Source organism: Ochotona curzoniae, unplaced genomic scaffold (genome assembly GCF_017591425.1).
Source record: "Ochotona curzoniae isolate NIBS_2020 unplaced genomic scaffold, NIBS_Ocur_1.0 contig_1274, whole genome shotgun sequence".
NCBI lineage: Eukaryota > Metazoa > Chordata > Mammalia > Lagomorpha > Ochotonidae > Ochotona > Ochotona curzoniae.
Window position 1 is genome coordinate 5598687 of NW_024465023.1, and position 14236 is coordinate 5612922.

At 42.1% G+C, this 14236-nt stretch overlaps 1 protein-coding gene across 1 annotated transcript in view; it reads left to right on the forward strand.

Annotated features, from left to right (window-relative positions):
* The window catches only part of WNK3 (WNK lysine deficient protein kinase 3), a 116306-nt gene that overhangs the window by 47302 nt on the left and 54768 nt on the right, over window positions 1-14236 (forward strand). The window lies entirely within an intron of this gene.

Genomic DNA, 14236 nt, shown 5'->3' on the forward strand with positions numbered 1-14236 from the left:
ATATGTACCCTTGTTCCCTAGGTTGTGGACTCTGTAAATGGTATTGAGCTTTTCTGTGCCATTATCCTGTTTTTTCCTCTCCCCACCACCATCACCTACACGTACGTTCGGGCTGGGACTAAGATGGTCTGAGCCCCTACTTGTTCTCTGTTAGGTAGCTGCTGATACATCTCTTTCCTTGCATAAGCACCAGGAACTGTGTTTGGCCTTTGGAGAAGATGGACAGACTTCAGCCCAACCCATAATTTTAGACTTTCAGTTACTGGAGTTCCACAATCATTCTTCTCTGCACTTTCTCCTCCGATATTACCTGCTCCACAGATGACCTCCCAGCATCCAGTAGTTGAGCCTGACCCTAGAAATAGGAATCTGGCATAAATCAAAGTACCAGATGTCAATTTCACTTCAAGGTTCTAATTGGCTAATCACCCTCCAGCTTTGTCAGATCATTCCTCTGCCAAATATGTGAACAGTGCACAAAATGCTATTGGTATGCTTAGGTACCTTATATTTCCATTAGGGGACACTCAATGTCACAGCCATACCCATTGTGTATCAGGAGTCTGTAACTCTAGATTTTGCAATGCCACAAGGCTAGATTTTGCATTTGGAAGAATCTTGTTTCCAAGCCTTTATGAAGCAGCAACCATTATTTTTTCAAACTAAGGATGCGGCATCACTACAAAAAAATGTTCAGCAGGACTGTCATCCACACAAGTCTGAAGCTGCTACAAGTCAGCAGTGTGAAAGCCTGGTAATAAAAGTGTGATTTAGCCCCCATAAAGTCCATCTTACTCTGTTCAACACACTTTTCCAGGGCCGCTTATAGAACTACTGCTTTTCCCATTGAAGGCACCTGCGCAACTGCCCTTCATGGTACATCCCCTGTAGCAGACTCCTTATTCATCTCAGCCAATTTACCCAATCCAGGCTCCAGCACAGTTTGTTTATTCTTTGCTAGCCCTGGAGCATCCTGTTTACACTGTACAACCTCTAAGAGTTATCCAGTTCCACCTGCAGGACAGCCCCATTATTTGGCACCAGACCAATGTCAGCCTACTTGGCTGTCCAACACATGGTTGGGTCGCCTTTTTTTGACCAGCCAGCATATGCAATTCTGGCAGCTTATGCTGTGTAACTATGGAACAGCCACACTTACCAGATACTGCCTCTTGAGCATGTCTCTTATTCAGGACAAACTACTTATAGCATCCAAATAACTGAACAGATAACTTTTTTGACTCAAGTATTGTATAGAATAATCCCTCCTACTAGCACTCTAATACACAGTACAAACTCTGCTGATCAGAAGTTGTGTTCTGAATAATCTTTCATAGTATGTGTGCAATAAACTGGTTTAACACAACCACCTGGTAGTACTACTTTAATGTTGGAACACAAGTGTTTTTAATATCAACTTAACACACACGCACATATTCCACTGAACTATTGCTTAATGTGTAGCACTCAGTGGCTCTATCTGAAACAACTTCCAGTTTTGCTCAGGCTCAGTGAGTTAGTTCTTTACTTCCCAGATGGCTGTGGAAGGACAGTGTCAACCCCCTGGGCAGATGTCCTTCATTTAGCAGTCCTCTTCCCAGGCCCAGAGCCAGCATTTCTCAGCACAGCTCTGCTAATCACATATAACACCAAGCCAGGTTTCTCATTCAGATTTCATTCAGCATCAGCAGATGACTCATTCATCTAATAAGCAAGCACAGAAAACCTGCCAATTGTCTACTCAAGAAGTTTCCATAAATCAATAGCTGTCTGTATAGCCAACATGCTGTTCTTCTGCAGCAAATACTGACTCACAGTCTCATAGCCAAGTTCAGCATTACTTGGTATTCCAAAGACTATTACAGACATGGCTCTGGTTATACCTCCTTAAAAAAAAAAAAAAAGATTTTTCTTTATTTGAAACAAAGAGCTACAGAGATAAGGAGAGACAGAGAAAGAAAGATCTTCCATTTGCTGGTTCATTTCCCAAATGGTCACAATGACCAGAGCTGAGTCAATCTGAAACCAGGAACCAGAAGCTACTTCCCATATGGGTGCAGGGTCTCAAGGCTTCCCCAGGCCATAAGCAGGGAACTGGATGGGAAGTGGAGCAGGCAGGACATGAGCCAGCATTCATATGCAGTGCCCGCATTTGCAGGTGGAGAATTAGCCTATTGAACCACCACATTGGGCATCAGATTATACCTCTTTTGCAAGAACAATTTACACCAGGCAGCAGTCAAGCAACAATTTGTAATGCGCTCTTTAGAACAACCTCAAATGCTTCAGGCATTAGACAACAAACTTTCCCTCTAGAGGAAAACCCAGCAGGGCACAAACTGGCATGTATCCAGCTGCAGTCTGCTGGCCAGCCACAAGACAGCCATCTTCTAGTTTAGCACCTGTTTCTGGATCATTAGAACCACGGTTACTACAACAACAAACTCTTTGTTAAAATTCTGCCCGTCCAAATCAGCTGTCTTGTTCTATTTATCCCCTAACGCCTTGCATTCCACTACCAGCTTCTTTTGCCTTTCAGAGCATTTTTGTGTTACAGACACAGCAGCATTTGCAAGGCTAAGAAATTCCAAAGGTAAATCCTACTGGGGAAAATGTGAATGATTGTAATTTTTTTCTGTATTATTCTAGGGTCAGGGAGACAGTGAGCTATAGTAGAAATGGCACTAGATTGGAGGTCACACTTGGTATTCCTAGCTCTTTTCCTAACTTACTGGGTGAGTTTGGTTCAGGCCCTTTCTAAATTGCCTCATCTGTGTAATGAAGGGATTAGGCCAGATTATCACATCAAAACTATTTGAGCACCTGCTTTGGATATCCATGAACAAAATGTAAAAATATCTTCTGTCCTTGAGTTTAGTTACCTGAGGGCAAAGGATTATCAGTAACCACTATTAGTATCAAAGGTGGCCATCCAAAGTAGGTCTCATTGAGAATGTGACATTTGAGGAAACTATTGAAGGAGGCGAATCAACAGTGTATGTTCCTTCACACAGAAGGAATAATGCAAGCAGTGTTCCTTGTGAAAGAGTGTGTCAGACCTGTTTGAAGAACACTGAGGAAGCTACTATATTTTTCTAAGATATCTTAGTCCTTAAATGTTAGGAGCCTATTTTCTTATTGTTTTACATTTATAATCACATCTACCTTTGTGAGTTAGTAATTAAATCTGCCATTATTTTTAAGTTTTAATTTTTTATTATTTATGACAGAGAGGGAAAATATCCCATCTGTTTACTTGTTTTCCCTGCTTGTTTTTTATGGATTGTTTATATCCCTGCTTGTTTACATGGACTATCAGCAGCAATCCACGGCTAAGACCTTTACTGAGAGCTGGGGACTCAGTCTAGGTGTCTCTTAAGATAGCAGAAGCTTAATTACTGGAGCCATCACCGCTGCCTCCTAGGTCTAAACTAGCAGGAAATTGGGTTCAGGATCAGGAATAGGAATAGCCCTTATGTATACTACCCTTACGCAAAGCCTAGGATGGCCTATCCTTATCACTGTTTTACAGATTAGGAAATGGGCTCAGAGATGTTAAGTAATTTTTCTCATGTCATACAGGAGAGCCACAAGAGAGAGCTTTTGACCCAGACTACCTGGCTCCAGAGGCTGTGCGGTCAGAATTATACTCTATCGCCCTTTTGTAAGATGATTATCTTCCCTGCTGGAACTAGAGGAAAGGGTATGTTAGGGTGACTTCACTGAGATTTAGTTAGCTTGTGGACTTGATCGAGTTCATTAAGTCAGGGTAGGGGAGAGGCAGCAATTTTTTTTTTTTTGTTATTCTGCTCTACATACATAAATATTTACAGAAGACTCTAAATGTATTGGGTTTAGATAATGAAACAGTTTGAGGTACTTAAATAAAAGGTATGCTATACTATACAAATTATTGTATGGTGATGATCTATTACTATTATAAACATGTTTACATTAAATACTATTGTTTTATAAAATCTTCATGAAGAGCACACATTATAATGAATTCTGATACATACATACTAAGAATTGAGCAAGATTAAGTAAATATTAAATATCTTTGCAGATAAAGTTTCTTCAGATGGACCCTATTATTCCAAGACTTGTTTCTTTAGAAAAAATTGTGTTTTGGGTTGTTCTTTTCTTTTCTTTGTTTTTTTTAAGATTTATTTTATTTTCATTATAAAGTCAGATATACAGAGAAGAGGAGAGACAGTGAGGAAGATCTTCCATCCGAAGGTTCACTCTCCAAGTGAGCACAACGGCTGGTTGCTGCATCGGTCCCAAGCCAGGAGCCAGGAACTTCCTCTAGGTTTTCCTCATGGCTACCGGGTCCCAAAGCCTTGGGCTGTCCTAGACTTATTTCCCAGGCCACAAGCAGGGAGCTGGATGGGAAGTGGAGCTGCCAGGATTAGAACCAGTGCCCATATGGGGTCCCAGCATGTTCAAGGCGAGAACTTCAGCCGTTAGGCCATGGCACCAGGACCCTGTTCTTTTCTTTTTTAAAGATGTATTTATCTATTTGAAGGACAGAGTTACAGAGAGAGACTGACTGATTAACCAGTTGACCGACCGACATTTCATCCACCAATTTACCCCCTATAAGTCCACAACAGCCAGGATTGGGTCAGGCTGAAGCCAATAGTCAGGAGCTTCATTTCAGTCCTCCCATATTGGTGACAGGGTCCAAGCACTTGGATCTTCTTTTGTTGCTTTCCCAGATGTATTAGTAGGGAGCTGGATTGAAAGTCGAATAGCTAGGACTCAAACTGACACGGGATGCCGGTGTTACAAGTAGCGGCTTAGTCTGCTATACCTCACGTCTGGCCCCTAGAATGCTGCATGCTACAAAGCATTTTGGATTGAATGCTCGTTTCTGTGGTGGATCATATGTATTATTTCTTTTCTTTGCCTAATAACCCCCAGATAACTTACCTGAACAATGCAAAAGATACAAAGTAGTTGGAAAAATTATAAGCACTTTTATACCTACCACATAGATTTTGTGATATTTACTCTGTCCTGTATCTGCCTACACAACCCTTTATTTCTTTATTTACACATCTTATTGGTGCTTTGCAAAGTGAAAATAAGTTCCTGATATTAGTGTACTTCATCCATAAATTCTTCAGCATATATATCATTAAATTCGGCATTCTTTTAGCTTAAATTTATAAGAATTCACAGATTGCAATTCATTGTGTTTTAACAAATGCTTGCTTATACTTGTGTAACCAAATCACCATCTGTCTATAGAATAAATGTTGGCAACCTTTTTTGTTAAAGTTTAGAAAGTATCAAACTTTATGGGTATGTTTTATCTGTTGCAGCAGCTACTCAGTTCTACTATTGTACGCATGAAAACAGCCATGTTATATAAACAAATAAGCATGCTTCTATTCCAATACAACTTCTGTAATGAAAATCAGTCATATACTAGATGTGGCCCAAATGTTTTAGTCTACCTGGACAATGTAAAATCTTGTCATTAGTCTAGAAAGTTTCTTTATGCCTTTTTCTGTTAGTCCTCCTCACACCCCACCAGCGTATACTGTTGTTATTGTTGTTGTTTTTAATTATAAACCAGTTTATCTTGTTCCAAACTTTCTTATAACTGGAATTATATAATATACTATGTAATGTTTCTTTCACACAACATGGCATGTTTTTGAAATTGTTACATGTTGTGTATATCTGTAGCTCATTCGTTTACACTGCAATGTAAATGGATATGAAATGAATTTATATCCTTTCTATTATGGACACCTGAGTAATTTCTAATTTTTTGGCTATTATGAATAAACTACTCTGAGCACACTTTTTTTTTTTTTTTTACAAAAACCACAGCTATATGCAGCTGCCTAGATTACCTTATACCTAGGCAAGTATTACTGTGCTAGAATAGCCAATCAATAGCTGGTAGGCATTCTGGGCCTGGTTAATGTCAAATTAGTGCTAACTCTAGCAGTGTGCCAGCTGAGTTAACTTCTTTTTTTAAAGATTCTAGGGAAAGGGTACAGAGCACCACTGAGGACACATGTAAGCTAGACCACCCTACTGCCACCACCATTGTCATATACATGCAGTGGGATCGTGCATTTCCTGGGGCCAGGAGACTGGTAATGGTTTGCAATGGGTGCCACTGGGGACTTGTTTGACATGTATGAAGTGATTTCTTGCCGCTTCCATGGACTGGGCCACTGTACCCACAGATAATCAAGGGAGCTAAGACAATGTAGATAATGGAGAATATCGGAGGGCCTTCCTTGTTCGAGTCAAAGCACAAGAGCTGGGGCTTGAGGAAGATTGGACCAAGCTAGGTTTTTGTAGTCACTGGTGCTCAAAAGAGCCGTGTTTGGGGGTGAGTGTGTTAGGGATTCTTTGGGGTCACCCTGACTAGGACAAAACATACACTGGTGCAAACAAAGGCAGATGCTGGGGGCATGCCAGGCCAGGATAGGCCATAGCACTGCTGATGCATGTGAAAGCTGGAACTGGCAATGGCCTGGACCTGGCTTGCTTGCAGCACCTGCTAGTAAGTGTCAGGGCTAAGGACAGGCCATGCCGGGTTGAGCTGCACACCCAGTGGCATGCACCAGACCAGCCTCCTATATAGGTCTCATGTGTGCTGATGGGTGTGGTAGCCAGACCTTAGGAGTGTCTCCCTATCTCACTCACCTTGGGCTTGCTTTCTTGCTCACCTGTGAATGCTGTCTAGTCTGTGGAAACCTGTAGTGATCATTCTGTATATTTCAAATAAGCTCCCACTCTGGCCTGTCTGTAATCTGGTATGCAGGTGTGTATGATCTGCTCAGGTGACACGGCATGGTGAACCTTGCCCCTCTCCTCCCACTGGTCCCCTGCAGTGGGTTCTGACAGTGTGGCACCCTTCTGAGCATTCTTATACAAGACTTTAAGTGAATATGTTTTCATTTGTCTTGGATGATACCTAGGAATTGAATTCCTGAATCGTAGAATAAATGTTTCACTTGTTAAGAGGTTTTCAGAATTTCAAATTGGCTGTACTGTTTTATACTAATATCAGCAATGTATGAAATTCTTACCCTTTGTCAACATTTGGTGATGTCTTTAATTTCAGCTGTTCAGATGAATGTGTAGCAGTATGTCGTTGTGGTTTTATTTTATATTTCACAGATGACTGTGATGTTGGCTCTGTGTGTGTATGTGTATACTATGTGAATTTCTAAGTCATTTACTCAGATACTCTTCCCTTGTTTTATGATACAATTAAGTCTGTGTGCATTTTGAATCCATTTTTGTTAAAAATTTCTTAATTTCTAAATTTGATATAAGGAGGTGGCATGGAGGAAGAGAGAGAGAGAGAGCAAGAGAGAGACACAATATCTCAGAAGTAACACTCCTGTTACTTCATTCCTCAAATGTTCACAGTGATCAGAGCTGGAGCTGGGAGCTTAGCACTCAATTCTGGTCTCTGATGTTAGTGACAGGAACAAAACTGCTTGAACCATTTCCTGTAATTCCTCTTACCCAAAACTATTAAAACAAGAAGAGAGAAGAGCATGGGAAGGCCCAGAAAGTTTTTAGTACATGTATTCTGAATGACATTCCAGGACACTCTTGAGGCCGTAGCCTCAGATCCTACACTGCCAAGTCCTCGTGCTCTGATCTACAATCTTCACAGATTGATGGCAGTTCAGTCTTATCCTTGGCACACCTTAAGGGAGGGTATGAAATCAGATTGAAATATTATTCTCTGACAGGTGAGGGAAATCACAGCCCAGAGATGTGCTTTTTGTTCTGTAAAAGCAGAGCCTGAACCTGCTTTCAAGGCTCTGGACACTTGCATGTAGCTTTAGAGGGCAGAGGTGTATAAGTGAACCGTAGGGTGTGAAAGGAGAGCAAATTAGTGCTGTCCTAACCCATTCATACCACACTTTCTTGGAATTGCTGCATTACCGGAAATATAGACAGATGGTCTGCCTTCATGCACTGTAATGAGTTGCTCAACAGGCATGGGAAACCAAGAAACAACCCAAGAGAGTCTCTTGGCAGACACCCTGTGATGATGTCCTGATAAAACACAGCTTCAAAGTAGCCAGCAAGGCCCCATAGCACTGTGTTCATATCCATGGGGGAACTCTAAGCACTTTTTAAATGTGAATAATCATGTAGTCTCCAGTTGTTTTCCACTTATTGTGCCAGCTAGAATTTCCAGTTCAATGTTAAATAAGGGTAATGAATAGGAAAGTCTTATCTTGTTCCCAGTCCTAGGGAAAAACATTGAGTGTTTCCCCATTAGTTATGATACTAGGTTTATTGGTGTTCTTGGTCAAGTTGAGGTAATTGCCCTTTATTCCAGGTCCACTGAGAATTTTTATCATGAGTATGTATTGATTCTTGAGACATTTTTAATGTTCTAGTTCTATGACTATATGATTTTTTAAACTTATTTACATATTGTAGATTTTATTGCTTTCAAATACCAAAACATTCTTGAAGCAAACTTGATCATGTTCTATAGTTCTTTGTATACATTAATGGATTTGAATTTCATGATATTTTGCTGAGGATTTTTGAATCTTAAGCCGATGGGATTGAGAAATATTGTTCTGTAGTTCAGTTCTTCCGTATCTTTGGTAGTTTTTAATCTAGTGGTTCTATCAATTGGTAAGAGTAGGTGTTGGAGTTTCTGAGGAAAATTGTAGGTTAATGTATTTATCCTTTTATCAGAGTCATTTTTTTCCATCTGCTTTGATCTTCTCTTATTTGATATATCCACATTTAGAGTGGATATTTCTTCTTGGTGGATTGATCTTTTTGTCGTTATTTGTATCTAGTAATTTTCCTTTCCTATGAAGTCTATTTTATCTGGTATTATGTATCCACTCCTACTTTCTTTTGATTAATGTCAGGCTGACACATCTTTTTCCATCCTTTTACTTTCAGCTTAGCTATCTTCTTGTGTTTGAAGTTTCTTGTAGAAAACATTTAGTTGGTTTCTAACCATATTTTTTTATTCATTCTGTATTTTAAAGTTATATTAACCTGCAATTTAAAACTTTTGTTAAATTCTGGTTAAAACAAACATCTTAGAATGATTTTCTGTATTCTGTACCCTTGCTAAATATTATTTTATTTTTTAAAGATCTATTGTATTTGGAGTAGGTACAGTGGTGTAATAAGTACAACTGCTGTCTGTGGCGTAGGCATCCCATACGGGCACCATTAGTGTCCCAGTTACTTCAGCTCCCTGCTGACATGCCTGGGAAAGCAATAGCGGTCAATCCAAAGACTTGGGTCCCTGTATCTACTTGGGAGACCTGGAAGAAGTTCCTGGCTCTTGACTTCAACCTGGACAAATCATTGTGGCCATATGGGGAGTGAACCAGCATGTGGAAGTTCTCTGCCTTTAAAATGAATATAAGTATTTGATTTTATTATATAAAAACTACATGAAATTATATGAAAATATTTGATTTATTTGTTTGAAAAACAGTGATGAGGAAAGTGAGAAAGAGAGAGAGAGAAAGCGACATCTGATGATTTACTCCTCAAACATTTGTAAAACCCAGTTAGAATTAGACCAACTGCGGGAGCCTGGAACTTCATCTGGGTCCACCATATTGGTGGCAGGAGCCATCTTTTTTGTGCCGTCCTTCACTATATTCCCAACATCATCATGCATCAGACGTGGAACAGCTAGGACTTGAACCAGCACTCAGACATAGGATGCTGGTGTTGTTTAATGTGCTGTATTTCCAAATCCGGCACTCTGGCTTTTCAAAAACCTTTGCCAGAGAAGTCTAACACATGATTCATCTAAGGTATTTCTGTAATTTCATTTCATTTTTCTCATTTGAGTTGTGACTTTTTCTTTTTCTTGACATATGTCAAGAGATTTTTTTTTTTTTCTTGTATCCCAGACATGTTGAGTATGAAGGTTAGGGAGCAGAGAGAGCTGATGTCTTTAACACTTTTTTTCTGTGCTAAGCTACTGGTTTGTGGAACTCTTTTCCTGGCTGCCTTCTACTCCTTGGAAAAAATGTGAGGAGTTATGAGATTTTCAAGGCTGTCTGCCCCTGGGCAGACTGGGCCAGAATGTTCTGAATAGTTTTATGCTATATGGTTAAGGGCCAGGTGATTCCAGACTTGGACTTTCCTGCACCAAGAACATCCTGTGTCTGGAAGGCTCTCCCATTGTTTGTAAGATTGGCAAATGCTGGCCTTAGTCACTATCTGCTGCAATGTGAAGGGCCAGGAAATACTAAACAGGCAGTGCCCCTTGTATGGGTAGAAATGTGTACCTTCTCCCTGATGCTATATGGAGTGTTAAATGGGTTCTGTTTTTGTCATTGTGGGGAAATCACACATGCCAGCAGATGTTAGACTTGGTGAGGTAGCTATCTACTCCAAAAAGGCAGATTGAACTCACTGTTACTAATTTGTATGGGGTGTGTACTGAGTCAGCTTGTTGCTCAGGCATGCTGCTTGTGGTAGGTGTTCAGTGTGGGGCGATTTGGTGTTCAGTGTGGTGTGATTTGGTGATTAGGTTTAGTATTATTGTTACATACAGATTAGTCTTGGTGCTGCTGGTGTACAGTACAGTATGGGGCCTTTCTGGTAGGCAGGTTGCTACTCCAAGGACTGGATAATACTGCTGCCACCAGACATGAGATATGCGTTGGGGTATCCTGTTTATGTTCTGTTGTTGCTAGCTGTTGTGTTCTATTGTTGCTCTTACTGTTAGTGGGTATTGTACATGGTACAGGTTGACAGACCTGCATTGTGTTCTTGTTGCTGATTCACTCCTCAAGTGGCCGCAGTGGCCAGAGCTGAGCTGATCCAAAATCAAGAGCCAGGAGCTCTTCCAGGTCTCCCACGTGGGTGCAGGGTCCCAAGGCTTTGGGCTGTCCTCAACTGCTTTCCCAGGTCACAAGCAGAGAGCTGGATGGGAAGTGGAGCAGTTGGGACACGAACTGGCATCCATGTGGGATCTCGGTGTTTGTAAGGCAGGATTTAGTCACTAAGCCAGTGCACTGAGCCCTAAATGTATATTTTTGAAATTTGAGAGGTGAAATGAGATATGCCTCTAAATTCAGTGAATCAAACACAGTGCCCACAATAGCAAAGACTGAATTGGGGCATAAGTCAGGAGCTAGGAACACGATTGTTTGAGCAGTTTCTCCTGCCTCCCAGAGTCCTCATTGCCAGGCTGGATTCAGGAGCCAGAGCCAGGAATTAAACCCATACACCTCAATAAGGAACACAGGTGTCTTTTGTTGGTTTTTTTTTTTTTTTTTGCTTTTATTTTTAATATTTATTACAAAGATGAAGGAATGTAGACCTATGTGGGCCTCTGGTTAATATGGAGAGGGCTGGGGTGCAGGGCAGGGTGGGTGAGATAAATGATTCAGTTTTCCCTCCTTTGTCCATGGCACTGGTGGCAGAGGGGGGCCAGTGAGGAGTTGGGCGAGGTTGGATAAAGTGTACCACTCCTTTTGTGACACTATTACATCAATGCATGGTGATGTAGATGGTTGTTTGATGTTGACTTTGAGGCCCCAGTGTAGGGAAGAATGTATCAAGGGTGTTACTTGAGTGGTTTTGATTATGAGTTTGTCTTTGTTACAGCAGAATTGAGAAATTCTAAGTTCCGTTGGCTGTCCTTGTCTACCTCAGTGTACCCACAGACCTAGGTGTTTGTAGAACCTGACCTGGAGTATTGTTCAACCTGTCCTTTATATCTCTTGCTGATATACTTGAAGTCTTCTGTTGACTTAGATGAGCTGACTTATCTTTCACGTGTGTCTATGTATGATCACAGTTCTTGCATGAGGGTCAGTTACTGAGGTTGCCTAGTCCTGCAACATGTGCTCTGGGATTGGATCACATGCCTGTGGGATTGTCCCTGAGGTTTAGGATTGAGCACAGAAGTCTAGTCGGGGAGCCCTCAAAGGAACCTCACCTAGGAGGTGCTCAGTCTTTTGTCTTGTGTGTACCAGCTGGTACAGCAGCCACTGCACATTCCAGTGGGTGTGGCTACCTGATTAGTTCCACCCTCCTGCACCAGCCAATGCACATACCAATCAGTGGGTGATACAGCCTAGTTATGGCAACCACAGAGAGCCTCTACGTGGTTTACCTCTAGCCTCAGTTCTTGCACATGCCTGTGGATGCTGTGGCCTAGCCTAGCCCAACCCAACCTGCCATCATCCCTTACTCTAGTGTGTACCTGTGGGTGCTACAGCCTAGCAGTGATGTCCCCAAAAATCCTCTAACACGCATCCCTCACCCCAACCCTCACACTCACTGGTGGGTGCTGTGGCCCAGCCTGGCCTGGCCCAGCCTACCTCCATTCTCAGCTCTCGCTGGTTGATGCTGTGATCTAGCCTGACCCCACCAACCCTCATCCCCAGCTTTCACATGCACTGGTTGGTGCTCCAGTATAGGAGTATCTTCCCACAGGACCTCCTGCCAAGCTCCCCCCCCCCCCAGTTCCAGTAGTCATATTTGCCAGGGGGTGCTACAGCCAGGCTGGCCTGTCCCAACCCAGTCCTAGCCCTCATGGGCAGGTGCTGCAACCTGACCCAGACCAACTCCCCGCCCCCAACCTGATTTCACATACACTGGTGAGTGCTGTACCTCAGCCAGGGTGTCCTCAAAGATTCCCCACCAGACCTGCTCCCAGCCAAAGTTCTCATGGGTCCTGAGGCCTAGCTGGATCTGTCCTACTCCCACCCTGGCTTTCATGTGTAGTGGTAGATGCTGCAGCCTAGTTGGTGTGGCACTAAAGAACCCCTACCAGACTTGCCCCCAAATGTTGCTATTTAAGTATTGCTACCTAGCTGATTCTGACCGCTCCCCAGCCCTGGATCTTGTGTGCATGGGTAGTGGTTTTGCCTGACCCAAGGAGACCCTCCAGAATCTTTCTTGAGATTCACGCTGTCTCAGCTGCCTTGTTTACTAGTGGCAGTGGCCTGGTCCATGGCAGCCCCGATAAATCATTTTATACATGTCAAACAAGTCCTCAGTGGCTCCCATTCCAACTTGTTCCCAATCACTGGGACCCTAGCAATGCATGCCTACCTCCCCACGCCCCAAACGCACATGTGATACACTGATGACAGTGTGGTGGCCCTCGCTGGTGTGTACCCACAATGGCATGGCAAGTGCCCTGCCTCCTTACCCCAAGATCTTAAAAAGCAAAATAGAATAAGCAACTTGCTGCACAAAGTATAGTTAGCATAGAGCTGGCATGAACCCGGCCAAGAATGCCTGCCTGCTATTGGCTGCTTTTCTCCCATCAGTCTAACACTTGCCTAGGTACAAGACAACTTAGGCAATTGCCTACAGCTGGGGGAGACACAGGTGTCTTGACCACTAGACTAAACACCTGTTCCTAAATATTGACATTTTATTTATCCAACACCAAGCAGTTTTCCTTATAAACAGATAACAATTCTAATCTTTGTAGACTTGTTTATTGCTAGCTGGGTTGTTTCATGTCTGTCTGGCAACCTTAGTTCTCAGGTTACAAAATTATTTGGGTGTTCCTTGCTATAGCTGTCTCTTTTCTGATATTTCTCCTTGTGTTTTCTTCATGGAATTGGTGTTATAAAAGTCCTTCCTCTGCTTTCTGTCTTGTGATACTGTGATTTGTCTTTGGGAGATTTAGCTGCTTTAGGGCTTGCCCTCAATTGCAAAGCCATAAACATGACAAACTCACTTAGTGCCTTTAACTTTCTTTCAAGCATACATCCCAATATTTTTATTTCTACTTTTGATTGTTCTCCTATGCCTCTGAATTTTTTTTAGCAAGTGATACGTATTTCTGTGTGTGTGTGTGTGTGTGTGTGTGTGTGTGTGTGTGTGTGTGTGTGTGTTGAAAGGCACAGTAATAGAGGGGGAGAGGCAGAGATCATGCAGCTGTTTTTATGCTTGTCCAGAACTGTTAGTTATCTATGTACGAGTTAGTTTTATAGCATAATCACTGGAAATAGTCTCTCCTTCCTAATTTTTCTCATTGTTAAAGTTCATCCTTGACTTAATAGAAGTGACCACTACATTTTCATCTGTAAACCCAGGGGAATTGATAACAAAGGGGTGAGAGAATTTCTGATTGTGAGAGTTGTTCTTCATCCTGTACCTGTACTTTCTGTCAGCTCCTCTAGTAACAGAGAAGCCTTAGGGAGAGCAGACGTTTGGTCTGGTGATTGTGAGACCCACATACATGCTGGAGTGTCTGGCCCCAACT